The 14,528-nt window shown below is 43.2% G+C and overlaps 1 protein-coding gene across 4 annotated transcripts in view; it reads right to left on the bottom strand.

Annotated features, from left to right (window-relative positions):
• Nucleotides 1-14,528, bottom strand: part of SEPTIN11 (septin 11) — a 98,143-nt gene that overhangs the window by 71,912 nt on the left and 11,703 nt on the right. The window lies entirely within an intron of this gene.

Here is a 14,528-nt window from a genome sequence, read left to right as displayed (position 1 = left end):
TGAGATGGTTTCTTTCAAAGTCATTCCTGCTTGAACGCTCTCTGAAAACCCAAAACACAGAAACCTGCAGTGGTGTTCAGTTTGTCCTCCACAGCATCTGGACAGGGCTTGGCGGAGAGTCAGTGCTCAACATGGGTCACTGAACTGTCAACAGTCTACAACTACCAGCACTAAAGGGGCAGGCTCAACAAGGAAGAGGAGGCAGGGAGAGTCCACACGGACAGCCAGGATGCTTTAATCCTGGTTTCAGCAGCTAGGGTCAAAACTCATGGACACGCTGCCAATTCTAGATGGGGGAGAACCTATTCTTGAGGCTTAAATGGGGGACTACATCTGGGTGATCAAAGGGACATGGCCATGGTGAGAAAACATGACCGAAAGCCAGCAGCAGTCTCCCTGGGGCTCAAATAAACTTTTCTATTTTTCTAGAGACTGCAGAGATGTCTTCATCTACAAGGGGAGGTAAAAGTGATATCAATTCACCAAAACTCTCAGAGATAAGAATGTAAGATTTCCCTGAGGCACAATGAAATAGTAACAGGACCACCGCCCTGGAAACAGTGACTTATTGCTTGAAATCTATAAAATAGCAAACATTCATAAGGTACCATCTATCCACCAGGCACTATTCTCAATGATTTCCACACATTAAAGTTTACATCCTCAGAACCCTGAAAGTTAGATAATATTATCCTCATTTTACAGAGGTGGACATTAAGTCATAAGGATACAAATAAACCTGGCCAAGGTCTCATAGGAAATAAGCAAGAAAACCTGGATTTTTAACCTGTGGTGTTGGAGAACTCTTGAGAGTCCCTTGGACTGCAAGGAGATCCAACCAGTCCATTCTGAAGGAGATCAGCCCTGGGATTTCTTTGGAAGGAATGATGCTAAAGCTGAAAGTCCAGTACTTTGGCCACCTCATGCGAAGAGTTGACTCATTGGAAAAGACTCTGATGCTGGGAGGGATTGGGGGCAGGAGGAGAAGGGGATGACAGAGGATGAGATGGCTGGATGGCATCACTGACTCGATGGACGTGAGTCTGAGTGAACTCCGGGAGTTGGTGATGGACAGGGAGGCCTGGTGTGCTGCAATTCATGGGGTCACAAAGAGTCAGACACGACTGAGTGACTGAACTGAACTGAACTGAACAGTAGGGAATTATATCAGTGACTCACCTCAGCACTAGTTCCATATAAACAGATTGTAGTTTCCTGTTTGCTTGCTATGTGTCACATTTTCACTAAAGTAGGCTATGGGACTCCCCTGGTGGTCCAGTGGTTAAGACTCCATGCTTCCACTGCAGAGGGCTCGGGTTCAACCCCTGGGGAACTAGGGTTAGGGCCCGAATGCTGTGCGGTGTGGACAAAAAAAATTGTTTTTAATTAAAATATAAACAAAGTAAAACAGTACGTTTGGGTCGGCCTGATGAAATACGTGCTGAGGTGGGGAGTGGACTGTTGATGAGGAGCCCTGGGGAGATGGCCATGCTCTGAGTGTCCCCTCTAGTGTGTGTGGGTCATGTATTACACACGCAGGGCTTCCCTGGTGGTCTAGTGCTTAAGAATCCTCCTGCCAGTGCAGGGGACCTGGGTTCGATCCCTGGCCAGGGAAGATCCCACAGGTTGTGGAGCTCACCCATGAGCCAGTTCTGAGCCCTCACTCTAGAACCCAGGCACCTAGAGACTGTGCTCCGCAACAAGAGACACCACCATGATGAAAAGCCCATGCACCACAACTAGAGAAAGCCCACACGCAGCAATGAAGACCCAGCACAGCCAAAAAATAATACATAAATCTTAAAAAAATTAAAAAAAAATAATACACACACAGACAAGGTTCATCCAGTCCCCTTGCACCATGGCAGCATGTAGTTTACCTGAGGCCTGAGTAAAGGGCTGCTGGAGAGCCAAGCCAGGGCTCGGAAGGAAAATAACCCACTCGTCACCTTGCAGACCCTTCATTGGCGTCAGTGGCACTAGTGGTACAGAACCTGCCTGCCTATACAGGGAGACGCAAGAGATGCGGGTTCGATCCATGACTCAGGAAAGAACCCTGGAAAAGGAAATGGCAACCCACTCCTTAGGTTTCTTGCTTGGAGAATCCCATGGACAGAGGAGCCTGGTGGGCTACAGTCCATGGGGTTGCAAAGAGACGCAACTGAAGTGCCTTAGCACATAGACACACACACACACACACACACACACACCCTTTGCAGAAGGTACCAAAGCCTGCATAGAAAAGCAGGGCCCCCAGAAGGGAAGTGGCTTTTTTTTTTAAGGGTGAAAAAGCCCTTCAGAAACTTCTCACTCCCACTGAGAGAGCAACGAACTTCAGCCTTGCCAGCAGATGCTTGATAGAGCCCAGTTTCACAGCAGAACGGCCACGGTCATCAACGACAAGGACTCATCATGCGTCATCTTCACAAGTACTTTATTATTAAAAATGTGTAACAATCACATCTAATTGGTCCTGAGGTCAGAAAACAGTGAATTCAAATCCTGGTCCCATTTACTTACTTACTTTGGGAAGGTTATTTATCCTTCTTGAGGCTGTTTCCTCATTTGGAAAATAATACACCACCTGCCCAGGAGTTTATCGACGAAATGAGATCATGCATATAAAGTGCTTAGGCACAGTGCATGTTGTACAGTGAGTGTTCAACATTATCACTCATTATTTTCAAGAAAATACTTAGATCAATAAAGCTGGAAATAACCCAAGTGAAATGAACATTAAAATGGGATCTCTTCCCCCTCAATCAACACATTTCTAACTCAGAGACCCCATCACTAACTCAAGGCCTCCCTTGCTTGTCCTCCATCTAGTCCAGTGTGTACTGAACTGCTAATGACAAGTTAGGTGTTAACTGTCTCATAAAAGTTTCTTCAAATCACAGAGCATTAAATGCCTGTGCCCCTCTAAAAGGCCTGGATCTTGAGTTCCTTGTCACATCTTAGGTTCCAAGCTCTTCCCTTTCTGTCTCCTCTTTGAGTTGTTTCTAATTTATTAGTTCAGGACATCTCCCACTGGATGAATGGACTCTGTTTCTCAACAGTTGCTACATTCTTGTCCTCTTTAAATTACTGAGCAAAAGACAAAACAGTTGTTAAACATAATTAAATGAACTTCAGTGAAAAGGGAGCTCAAGATTTCCCAAACAAGACACTTAAATACAAACCAAAAAGAAGATGGTGCAATTGAAGCTTCAAGACACCAGAAAGAAAAGTAAAGATACAAGGCAGACTGAGAGGAGATTATTTCCACATATAAAAAGGATGAATGTCAACAGGACAGAGAGAAATAGCCCAAGTGGGGGGGCAGAGGAGGAGAAGGCAAGGAGGTGAAGAGGTCATTCACAGAGAAATGAAAACAAATGCCCAATGGCCACCCAAAAAGAGGTTCAACCTCACTACAACCATGGTAGTTAAATACTATAACCACCTAGAGGTTGCTGTTTTATCTTGCAGAGCCATTGGCCATCTTTATTAAGAATTACTTTAGAAAAGTAATTAGGTCCCCATATTTTAAAAGGCCCATTTTTTACAGGGCTGCATGAAGCTGGACAGAAAAAAGACACTGTGACAGCCACTTGGCATTTCACACCCAGACCCTCACTGGCTTATTCTCATCTTTTTTTTTTTTTTTTAAGGTGGACCATTTTTAAAGTCTTTATTGACTTTGTTACAACTTTGCTTCTGTTTTTTATGTTTTGGTTTTTTTGGCCACAAGGCATGTGGGATTTTAGCTCCCTGGCCAGGGATCAAACTTGTATCCTGTGCACTGGAGAAGTCTTAATCACTGGACTATTAGGGAAGTCCCCCAATCTTCCTTTAAGATAAACAGTATACGACTGAATAGTCCTGAAGTTGTCCATTTTCAGATGTTTTCCTTTTTCCCAAGTGAATACTACCCCTCTAAAAATCTCATAAAATCTTGGCATGTTCCTAAATGTTGCACTGCACCCAGCCAACATTTAAAAATCATAACTAAATAGTATTTAGGGGAAACAAATGCTTCAGTATTTTGTTCCAGACAATGCATAAAGTGATTTAAATTTTGAAAGTAATTAGTGTTACCTTTCACCCACATATATCTTGGGCAGGTCTACAGGAAGTCGGTGGTGCCATTTTTAATGGGCTTCCCAGGTGGCGCGAGTAGTAAAGAACCCACCTGCCAACGCAGGAAATGTCAGAGATGTGAGTTCGATCCCTGGGTTGGAAAGATCCCCTGGAGGAGGGCACGGCAACCCACTCCAGTATCCTTACTGGAGGAGCCTGGTGGGTTACTGTCTATGGGGTCACACAGAGTGGGACACGTCTGAAACGACTTAGCAAGCAGGCACACACTTATCTTAAATGTGTCAACTACAAACTGGCACTTGCCAAGAGCATTTGCAGTGATTGAACAAGAAGGGCATCTGCTATATTCCTCTGCGGGGATTGAACTCTATGCTGCTGCAGCTGGCGACCAATCAACAACCCCGAGGGGAACTCAGGGTGGAGAGTGAGATACTCTGTGCTCCACGGAAACTGGTGGAACGGGTCTTTAGATAGATATTTTCAGGAACTGATTTCATGACCCAAATCCTTGCTTCTCTTCCAAATCTAGAAGAGCACTAAATCCCTTCGTGGTGACATCAGCTCCTTGTGACTAGCAGGAAACCTTTTGTAAAGTAAGTGCTTGATTACACTGAACTCCCCGCCTCACCAAAATTTTATATATTGACCTTTCCCCACTACTTCTTTGGGGCTTCTCTGGTGGTTCAGTGGTAAAAAAAAAAATCCGCCTGCCAGTGCAGGAGATGTGAGTTCAATCCCTGGGTCAGGAAGATTCCCTGGAGAAGGAAATGGCAACCCACTCCAGTATTCCTGCTATGATAATCCCATGGAGAGAGGAGCCTGGCCTACAGCCTATGGGGTTGCAAAGAGTCGGACACGACTTAGCGACTGAACAACAACGCTACCTCTTTGGAGCAGTATCTCAGAGCTATCTGAGGTGCTGTCTCCCAGGCTACAGCCCTCATTTTCCCACAAATAAAACTTAACTTGCAACTCTCACATTGTGCATCTTTTTAGTTGACAAATGATAGACTTGGGTAAAAACTCTCTGTAATTGATACAAAAAGTAAAACAGCATGGCTGCAAGTCAGTCACAAATAAAAATCCCAGCTCTGCCACTTCTGAGCTGAATGACTTCGGGGCAGATGACTTCTAGGTCTCTTTGCCTTTCATTGAAAAGTATGGATAGTGTGTACATCATAGGCTTGTGTGGAGAAGGCAATGGCACCCCACTCCAGTACTCTTGCCTGGAGAACCCCATGGACGGAGGAGCCTGGCAGGCTGCAGTCCATGCGGTTGCTAACAGTCGGACACGACTGAGTGACTTCACTTTCACGCACTGGAGAAGGAAATGGCAACCCATTCCAGTGTTCTTGCCTGGAGAATCCCAGGGACGGGGGAGCCTGGCAGGCTGCAACCCATGGGGTCGCTAACAGACACGACTTCACTTTCACTTTCACTTTCACGCACTGGAGAAGGAAATGGCAACCCACTCCAGTGTTCTTGCCTGGAGAATCCCAGGGACGGGGGAGCCTGGTGGGCTGCCGTCTGTGGGGTCGCACAGAGTCGGACACGACTGAAGTGACTTAGCAGCAGCATAGGCTTGTGATGTAGGAGCGTGGCTGCTACAATGAACCACCAGAGAAGCCCCAAAGAAGTTAGTGGGGAAAGGTCAATATATAAGATTTTGGTGAGGGTGTTGTTCAATGCAATCAATAGGAAGCGTCTGGTACAGTCTTGCCTACTGTAAGCAGTTCCATTGTAAACAATATTTAAAATGTTTTTCCCTATCAATTCAATGTCAACTCAACTAGACATTTAAGGATGCCTATATAAGAAACACATATAGATTTCATACACAAACTTTAAAAATGTAGGTATTTATTGTCCCAATGAATCCTGTAGTCTCATTTCCACAGGATAAAGACAATCATGAATAACCACCTCACGCTTATTATTGCTAGAACTTTCGCCAACCACACTGGCAGCTCTCTGGAAAGTAATAAGTAATAAACATGAAAAGACTGAAAGCAGCCCACCAATTTCCACACAGAAGCGCTTCAGGGATCACTGTATACATATAATTTCAATAATTAGGAAAAACACGCCCAGAGGCAGGCCCTGAATGCAATACCAAAGAGAACCAGCTGTACCATTCACGGAGGCCGCCTCACCCAGTCACTCTGCAGTGTCTTCTGATGAGCAGGAATAAATTATATTACACTTTGTCAACCCCAACTGGGATGGCCTGAGCAAACCAGGGCTATGAAAAATTGAGCAGAGACAAGAAACAGGTGAAGTGAAAATTAAAATCTTCAGCCCACTGCATCTGTGTTCACTTCCCAGCCCTCTACAGCTTCTTACTGTCAGGAGCTCAACCGTTAAATAACGATGACTGAGAATTCCTGAGAAAAATTGAGTGGATCGTTAAATTCTTTGTTCTGTCACCTCCTTCTAGGATGTTCTACCACAGCAATTTTTACTGGTTAAGTCCTTCTACATTAGGCAGAAACCTAGGCCTGTTATGGCTGAATTATTTTGAAATGTTTACTGAGGATCTCTTTTGTGCCAGGTACTATTCTCTACTGGATTTAAGACACAAAAATGAAAAGGTCACGAAAATTGTCATGGTACAACAAGGTATCCGCTTATTATGGGACCCAAAGATAAATGAGAAATGAGTCTTCCCAATTCTGCCTGGACGAGGGGAAAGTTAAGAGGCCTGGAGAGTCTTGCAGGATGAGAAGGCGTAGAGGATGGAAGAGCCAGGGAAAGGCATTCCCGTGATGTGCAAAGACAAAGTTGGCATGGAGATGCAGCCTCATAGGGATTAGGGGAGGAAAGCCTGCACCCCAAAAAGAATAGAGTGGCAAAGGGCAGGTATGCAGAGATAAAGTAAAAGATTCAGCCTCTCTCATACCTTTTTCCTTTGGAAAACCTTTTATACCAATAAAAGAAAAAAAAAAGAAGTTAGTCACTCAGTTTTGTCTGACTCTTTGCAATACCGTGGACTGTAACCCACCAAGCTCCTCTGTCCACAGAATTCTTTGTGGGGGAGAAGGGGAGTCATTCCCTTCTCCAGGGAATCTTCCAGACCCAGGGATCAAATCCGGGTCTTCTGCATTATGGACAGATTGCTTACCATCTGAGCACTAGGGAAGCCCTATATCAGTAAAAGGACTCCTTAGTTCTACAGCTCATATACAAGTACTATGAAATGAGTTAAGAACTGAGTAAAAGTGTGGACCTGAAGAGTCAAAACGAGCTGAGATGTCAGAAGTGAATTTCTTCTTTTTTTTTTTAAGCTTCTCGAAGCTTTTTTTTTTTTTTTAAATTTTCTGCTTTTCCCACCAAGACCTAAGTTGTACAAACAGGTGTAAAATTCTGACCTCATGTAGTCCAAGTCCTTTCTGCTTTCTTTGCCACGTGTTTTCCAGTTGTGTCCCAGTCAGTGCATCACTTTCTTCTGTGACATATCAGCCATAGGTGGCAAGAGCACTTGGGAGACATGGGGACAGTGGGGAGGCAAGCGTGCGGGGAGCAGCGGGCTCCCACCCCAGCTGAAAGCCCTGCAGAACAGCCTCGGCTGGGGGATGCACAGGGAAGGAAGGTCATGGCTGTACCAGCCTCCTTGCACTCGGCTGGCAGCTGGAGCTACCTTCTAAGATGAGGAAGGCCTAGGGGCTCCCATGGAGAGTGAGCATTTAAGAACAACTAACAGGTTCAGGACGGGGAACACGTGTACATCCGTGGCAGACCCATGTCAATTCATGGCAAAACCAATGTAACACTGTAAAGCAATTAGCCTCCAATTAAAATAAACAAACCCATAAAAAAAAAAAAAAAAAAAAGAATAACTAACACCCAGGCAAGGTGTCAAGTTAGGTTAAAAGTTCTCTAACCATCATTTTCTCTTGGCGAGTGGAGGAAAAAAAAAAATCAAGAAGAGTTGAATCCCCTTTCATTCTTCCATTTCTGTCATTAATTTGGTATTGCTTGGTTTTGATACAGCAGAAATAAAAACAAAAAGGCTCAAACCAACAGATCACCTGGGTCCAGGCTGCTGCTGCTGCTGCTGCTAAGTGGCTTCAGTCGTGTCCGACTCCATGAGACCCCACAGACGGCAGCCCACCAGGCTCCTCCATCCCTGGGACTCTCCAGGCAAGAACACTGGAGTGGGTTGCCATTTCCTTCTCCACAGAAGTGAATTTCTAACTAATCCTCTGATTCAGAGGAGTACAGAAAAACCCCATTTCCAAGTTGCTCTTTGTGGTGGCTCTCTCATATTTATGCAGCTGCAGTGCACGCTGACCTTTATGAGCCATGAATTTGGTAGAGTTTGGCTTTCTCCTATTGCCTGGATCTGGGGTGGATTTCTTTTTAAAATTTCTTAAGAAAAAGGAATATACATTTTCAATTCCCTTGATGCCTCAAGTCAAAAGATTTATTCTATTTTGTCAGAGGTCTGAAATATTATTGAGATCACAACATCTCTCAAGTAACAATTTCAGAGTTAAGCTTAAATGTCTCATTTTATACTTATTTTCAGAATCTGCAAAATGCCAAGATGCCACTTCTTTTACAGAAGTTGGTTTGACAAAGGCAATACTCAGTGGATTCGATTTAGAAAACTAGCAGAAGAAAAAATCTAAAGTTTAGAACACTGCTTTCTGTGGGCCCACTCACCACCCCCCATTACCACTACCATGGCCAAATACAGTTAGGATTAAATTACAGTAACAGGGCAAAGTTTCCAAAAGTTTCGAATCCTCAATACAAGTTGTAACATTACTATGACTGCCTATCAAACTATACTGCTGTGGACCAAGGCTTCCATTCCAACTGGCTTCTGTTGGCCTGAAAACTTAGACAAATCTAGCATCTGACTTCAGCTGGACAGTCTTTTCTTCAAGGCAAGGGAGGCTTTTCAAGCCAAATATAACATGTGGAAGGAAGACTGTTCCACGTGTGCACAGGGAGCTTTCAACCCACATCTCTCAGTAAAAGTGTCCCAGCAGAAGAGTGCTTGAGCCGGATAAACCGAGAAGGGCTAAATGGTCAGTGACCATGGAAAATGCTAAGGATAGTTTTAGAAGACTGGAAAGATAGCCCAGTATAAGCTGGCCCTTGAATAACCCAGGGGTTAATCCTCATATAATTTATAGCCAGCCCTCCATACCAGTGGTTTCTCTGCATCCTTGGATTCAACCAACTATAGATGTATAGAGCTGCAATATTTACTATTGAAAAATATCCACTTCTAAGTGGACCTGTGCAGTTCAAACCCATGTCGCTCAAGGGTCAACTGTACTTAATCACCCTTTTGTCAAGTTACTATCCTGACTCACAGGAAACTAGCATTTTCTTAGTTTAAAAACAGCTGAAATCAACTAGTTCATGTGGTTGAACCCACCAGCAGGAAATAGGACACAATTAAAGGTAATTAACTGCCATATTTTTCTTTAATTTTATCTTTAGCTGCACTGGATCTTTGTTGCTTTGTGTGGGCTTTCTCTAGTTGCGGCCAAGTGTGGCTTCTCTTGTTGCGGGGCACAGTCTCTAGGGCGCACAGGACTCCGTAGTCGTGTCACACAGGCTTGAGAGCACAGGCTCTGGAGTTGTGGCGCACAGGCTTTCGTTGCTTCTCGCCATGTGGGATCTTTTCAGACCAGGGATGGAACCCGTCTGTCCTCTGCACTGGCAGGCAGATTCTTAGCCACTGCGCCACCAGGGAAGTCCTGCCACATTTTTCTGTTGATGATCCAACTAAATTTTTGCTTCTTATAACCACTGGGCTTTACCACGAGCAGTGGTAAAGAATCAGCCTGTCAATGCAGAAGACGCAAGAGACTCAGCTTCAATCCCTGAATCAGGAAGATCTCCTGGAGCAGGAAATGGCAACCCATGCCAGTATTCTTGCCTGGAAAATTCCATGGACAGAGAAGCCTGGTGGGCTGCAGTCCATGAGGTCACAAAGAGTCAGACACAACTGAGTAACTCAATACACACAACCATTAGGGACAAGTAGTCTTTTGGAAAGAAGGGAATCAAAACTCAAAAAAACCATCACAGAAATTTTTGTCATAAAAATCTTCTGATGATCAGAAGCCTCAGAAGTTGTTTTCTAAGTATTCTGTTCACCAAGCACCTGCTTTTGTTTGTCTGATTGTCACAAATAAGTCCTAGAAGATACATTTTCCTCCAGGCAGGAAGAAGAGAGGAGAAGCTGGTGTGCTGGCTTCCTGCTGGGCGGGGAAGGGTAAATGAGAAACTTCAGTCTCAGCTGAACTCCCCAGAACTCGACTTCCCATCTCAAAGGCAGGCCCTGATGAGGTGACCTCTAAAGTCCCTCCTGGCTCCAGCACTAACAATTTCTTGGAATCTGGTAACAGACCTTATTCTACCTGTATCCACTTGCGTTTTACATCATCCTACTGCCAAGCTCATAAATTATTTCACAGCCTGCAAGGAACAGCCATTAACTGTCACTGGACCTCAACCAAAATGAAAAATAGAAAAAAAATCCAACCCCATTCACTATGTATAGCAAATATTTTCGCAGAGGAGTATTTGCATCGGACACCACACTCTCAAGAAGGCCTCCCACTCCCTCCGCCGTGGATCCTGGTCATACCACCCAACTCTGGTTCTATTTCTCCCAAATGGATCAAACCTGTCTGGAGAGATCCTGTGAAGGACACAATCTACAAGTTTTGCTGCTGCCTTAAAACTATGCAGACATTTTCATATCAGAATTCAAGGAAGTGCTTCTGTTTTAAAAACCAGCATATTTCCCACACAAAGTGCTTTAATTGCTCAAATGTTAAAGCATTCTAAAAGACGTACCAAAACAAAATTTTAAAACTTGAATGATTTCTTTATTCAAATACAAGAAAAATAAATGAATTATTTCCAATGGAAATCAGACTGCAAACTGGCAGGCACAGCCCATGAACATGTGTATGTGGCCCACACAGTATTTTAAAATATTTGATTCAGTTGCCAGCATTTTCAGATGGGAAGATTGCACCTCAAATTCTTAAATGTCCATCTTCTTTTGAAAAATTGAAAACTATGACATCTCTAACACCCTCATTTCAACAGCTAAAACCAAGAGGTGGCACATGCTTGGGCATTTATAGTAATTTAATTGAAGAATCGGAGCGTTGTCCCTTTTGGTACTTTTTTCCTGTCAAATAAATGAACCAAACAATGAAGCTCCCCATGGTCAAAGATGGTTTGATGCACCAGTATCTCTCCCCTACTATCTCACCATGTCTCCCCCTTACTGTGTCTCCATACCATAAATAATTCACTCCAGGACAAAATTGAGGCCCGGTGGTTCGGATGGCAAAGAATCTGCCTGCAGTGCAGGAGACTCGGGTTAGAACTCTGGGTCAGGAAGATCCCCTGGAGAAGGGCATGGCTACCCACTCCAATATTCTTGCCTGGGAAATCCCATGGACAGAGGACCCTAGTGGGCTACAGTCTATGGGGTCGCCAAGAGCCGGACACAACTGAGTGACTAACACTTTAAAGACTGCTAGACTGCTAGTAAACTACAGTAAACCATGGCTCATAACTATTTTAAAGAGAACATGTAAGGTAAACTTCTATTTCTTATTAGTGTTATGGTTACATTAAATTTGACATTTTTCTAATGGTAATTAAGTATAAGAATGCTTGAGATCTAGATTATATGAATTTCTTTTTCAAGGCATGTTATTGCTAGATATGTTTATGTATTATAATATATATAATACATGAAAAAAAAAATAAAAGAACTTGCTACTCTTGCTAATCTTATGTCCTCTTTACTGAAAATAGTTGCTATATTCTCCTAATCAGGTCACAGTCATTTTAAAAGCCTTAATAGTTTGTCTCTATCCTGCATGAAAAGGACAGAGCAACTGATTTGACAAATCATTTCCCTAAATCTTGCCCTACCATGGATTCAAGTATCTCTTGTCAAGTGGAGATAAGGAGGCTCATTTCATGGGAGTATTATGTGCAAAATGGCATAAATCTTGACTCCTGGCAACATTTATATGGAGGGTATTAACCAGCTATTCACTGTCTCCACAAACCATGAGACAAAAAACTAACTGGACTAAGCAGAGACGTAGATGATGAGATCAGACAAAGCTCTTCCCTCCCTCCCAGGAATGTGGATAACAAAAGACCAAGGGAATACAAAGGGCAGACTCAGAGACAAGGAAGAGGAACAGCATCCTGTTGCAACACCGGGCTTGCAGTTGTTCAAAATGTTGCTAACATCTTTAATAGCTCTTCTAAAGCATATTATCTTTCTCCATCAAAGGACAGCTGAGCCAAGGCCTGGGAGCATTTCTGATGATACGAGATCCTTTTACCATCACAAATTCATTCCCCTTGAATCCTGAGATCATAAGTATAGGGTTCCAAATTTAGAATATACATATGCTGCACTCTATCCTAAGGAAGAAAATCATTATTAGCCCCTAAATTGAACTACAAACACACAGCAATAATTCTTGCTTTATGTTGTGAAGGAAAAATGCACTTTTAAGAATCATTGATGCCAGCACTATTTCCTTCAGTGTGTCCATATGACCAAAATGTGCTTGCGACAAGGGTTTCTTTTATAAACAGAAATATAAAAAACAAACAGGCATTTCCTGTAATAATCTCCACCAGTAACAGGCATCGATTTTCAGCCCCAAAGATACAATTTTCACACATGACTTCTTCATACTCTTATAGAAACATTTCCCTCCAACAAGAATATCTGCAAAACTGCAAGCAGACTTAGAAATAATGTATCTGCTCTAACAGAGATCATAAGAATCTGGCATTTTGAAAAGTAGGTAGGCATGACAGAGGTCTGTTTAGTGAAAGCTATAGTTTTTCCAGTAGCTATGTAAGGATGTGAGAGTTGGACCATAAAGAAGGCTAAGGGCCAAAGAATTGATGCTTTTGAACTGTGGAGCAGAAGAAGACGCTTGAGAGTCCCTCGGACAAGGAGATCAAACCAGCCAATCCTAAAGGAAATCAACCCTGAATATTCATTGGAAGGACTGATGCTGAAGCTCCAATACTTTGGCCACCTGAGGCAGAGAGCTGACTCATCGGAAAAGACCCTGATGCTGGGAAAGATTGAAGGCAAAAGGAGAAGAGGGCAGCAGAGAATGAGATGGTTAGACAGTATCACTGACTCAACAGACATGAATTTGAACAAACCCCAGGAGATAGTTAGTGAAGGACAGGGAAGCCTAGTGTGCTGCAGCCCATGAGGTGAAGAAGAATCTGACATGACTTAGCAACTAAACAACAACAACACAAGGAGTGACTTAGCGCTGCAAGCTTTAACTTAGCAAATCAGTCCATCTGGCAAGTGTGACAGACAGCTCTGGACTCAATGTGAGCTCCCATCAAGCTAGACTCTCTGCAACCAAGTGATGGGAGGAGACTGGGCTGAAGAAAAAGATCCTCACCTTCCTTTCCACCTTTTCAGATCCTATGACTCTATAGTGCTGCTGCTGCTGCACTGCTGGCATTCAATTAAGCTCAATGTTAAATACCATATGTGAACAATGTTTAATGTTTAAATTACCCATGAACTCAAAGTTCACAGTAGGCACAGGTAAAGAAGGCCTGGTACAGTGACTGTTCAATCTCTGGGCTCAAGCTTGGCTTTTTTCTGATTATGATAGTGATGAAATGTTTCAAGCATACAAAACATAACACATCTGTATACTCATTACCTAGCTTCATCAAACCATAGCTTGTCCCATCCATATACTTCAAGTCTTTTTTTTTTAAATCATAGATACATTTGAAGATACCTGAGTACCTCTCTGATACCATTCCCCTACTTCCCCAGATCACCTTCTTAGTTTCTAAAACAAAATGAGATTGGACTGCACCTGGAATTTACTTCAAAATAGTTTGAGGGACTGATGGGTGGGGAAGAGAAGAGAAAAGGAGAACTAGATGAACTAAGACTGGTCTGGGTGATGAGAGAACATTACAATGAACACTTCCATCCCTACTCTGTCTATGATATTTTCTTCAACAAAAAAGTTTTCTAAAAATTGAGACAGACATCAGGTTGTAAATATCTCTAGACTATACTCCTAAAGGTTCACTATTCAGCGCAATAGCCACATGTAGCTATTTAAAGCGAATGAATTAAACCAGACAAAAAATTTAATTCCGTAGTTGCACCAGCCATATTTCAAATGTTAAACAGCAACCTGTTTAGCAGCTACCATACTGATCAATGCAGTAGGAGAACATTTCCATTGTCATAGAAAGTTCTACCTGACAGCACTGGTCTGCAGCCTAGGGTGGTATCTGGAATCTCTATTTGCTAAGAAGAGGTATAACCAATAGTCAGAAGACTTGGCCTTAAGATCATCAAGTCTGAGTCCTGATCCATCAAAACAGGGGCTGATGGGCTTGGATCAAGAATAATATCTAATCAA

This window comes from Bos mutus, chromosome 6 (assembly GCF_027580195.1).
Source record: "Bos mutus isolate GX-2022 chromosome 6, NWIPB_WYAK_1.1, whole genome shotgun sequence".
Classification (NCBI taxonomy): Eukaryota; Metazoa; Chordata; class Mammalia; order Artiodactyla; family Bovidae; genus Bos; species Bos mutus.
This window is presented reverse-complemented; position numbering and strand designations above follow the sequence as displayed.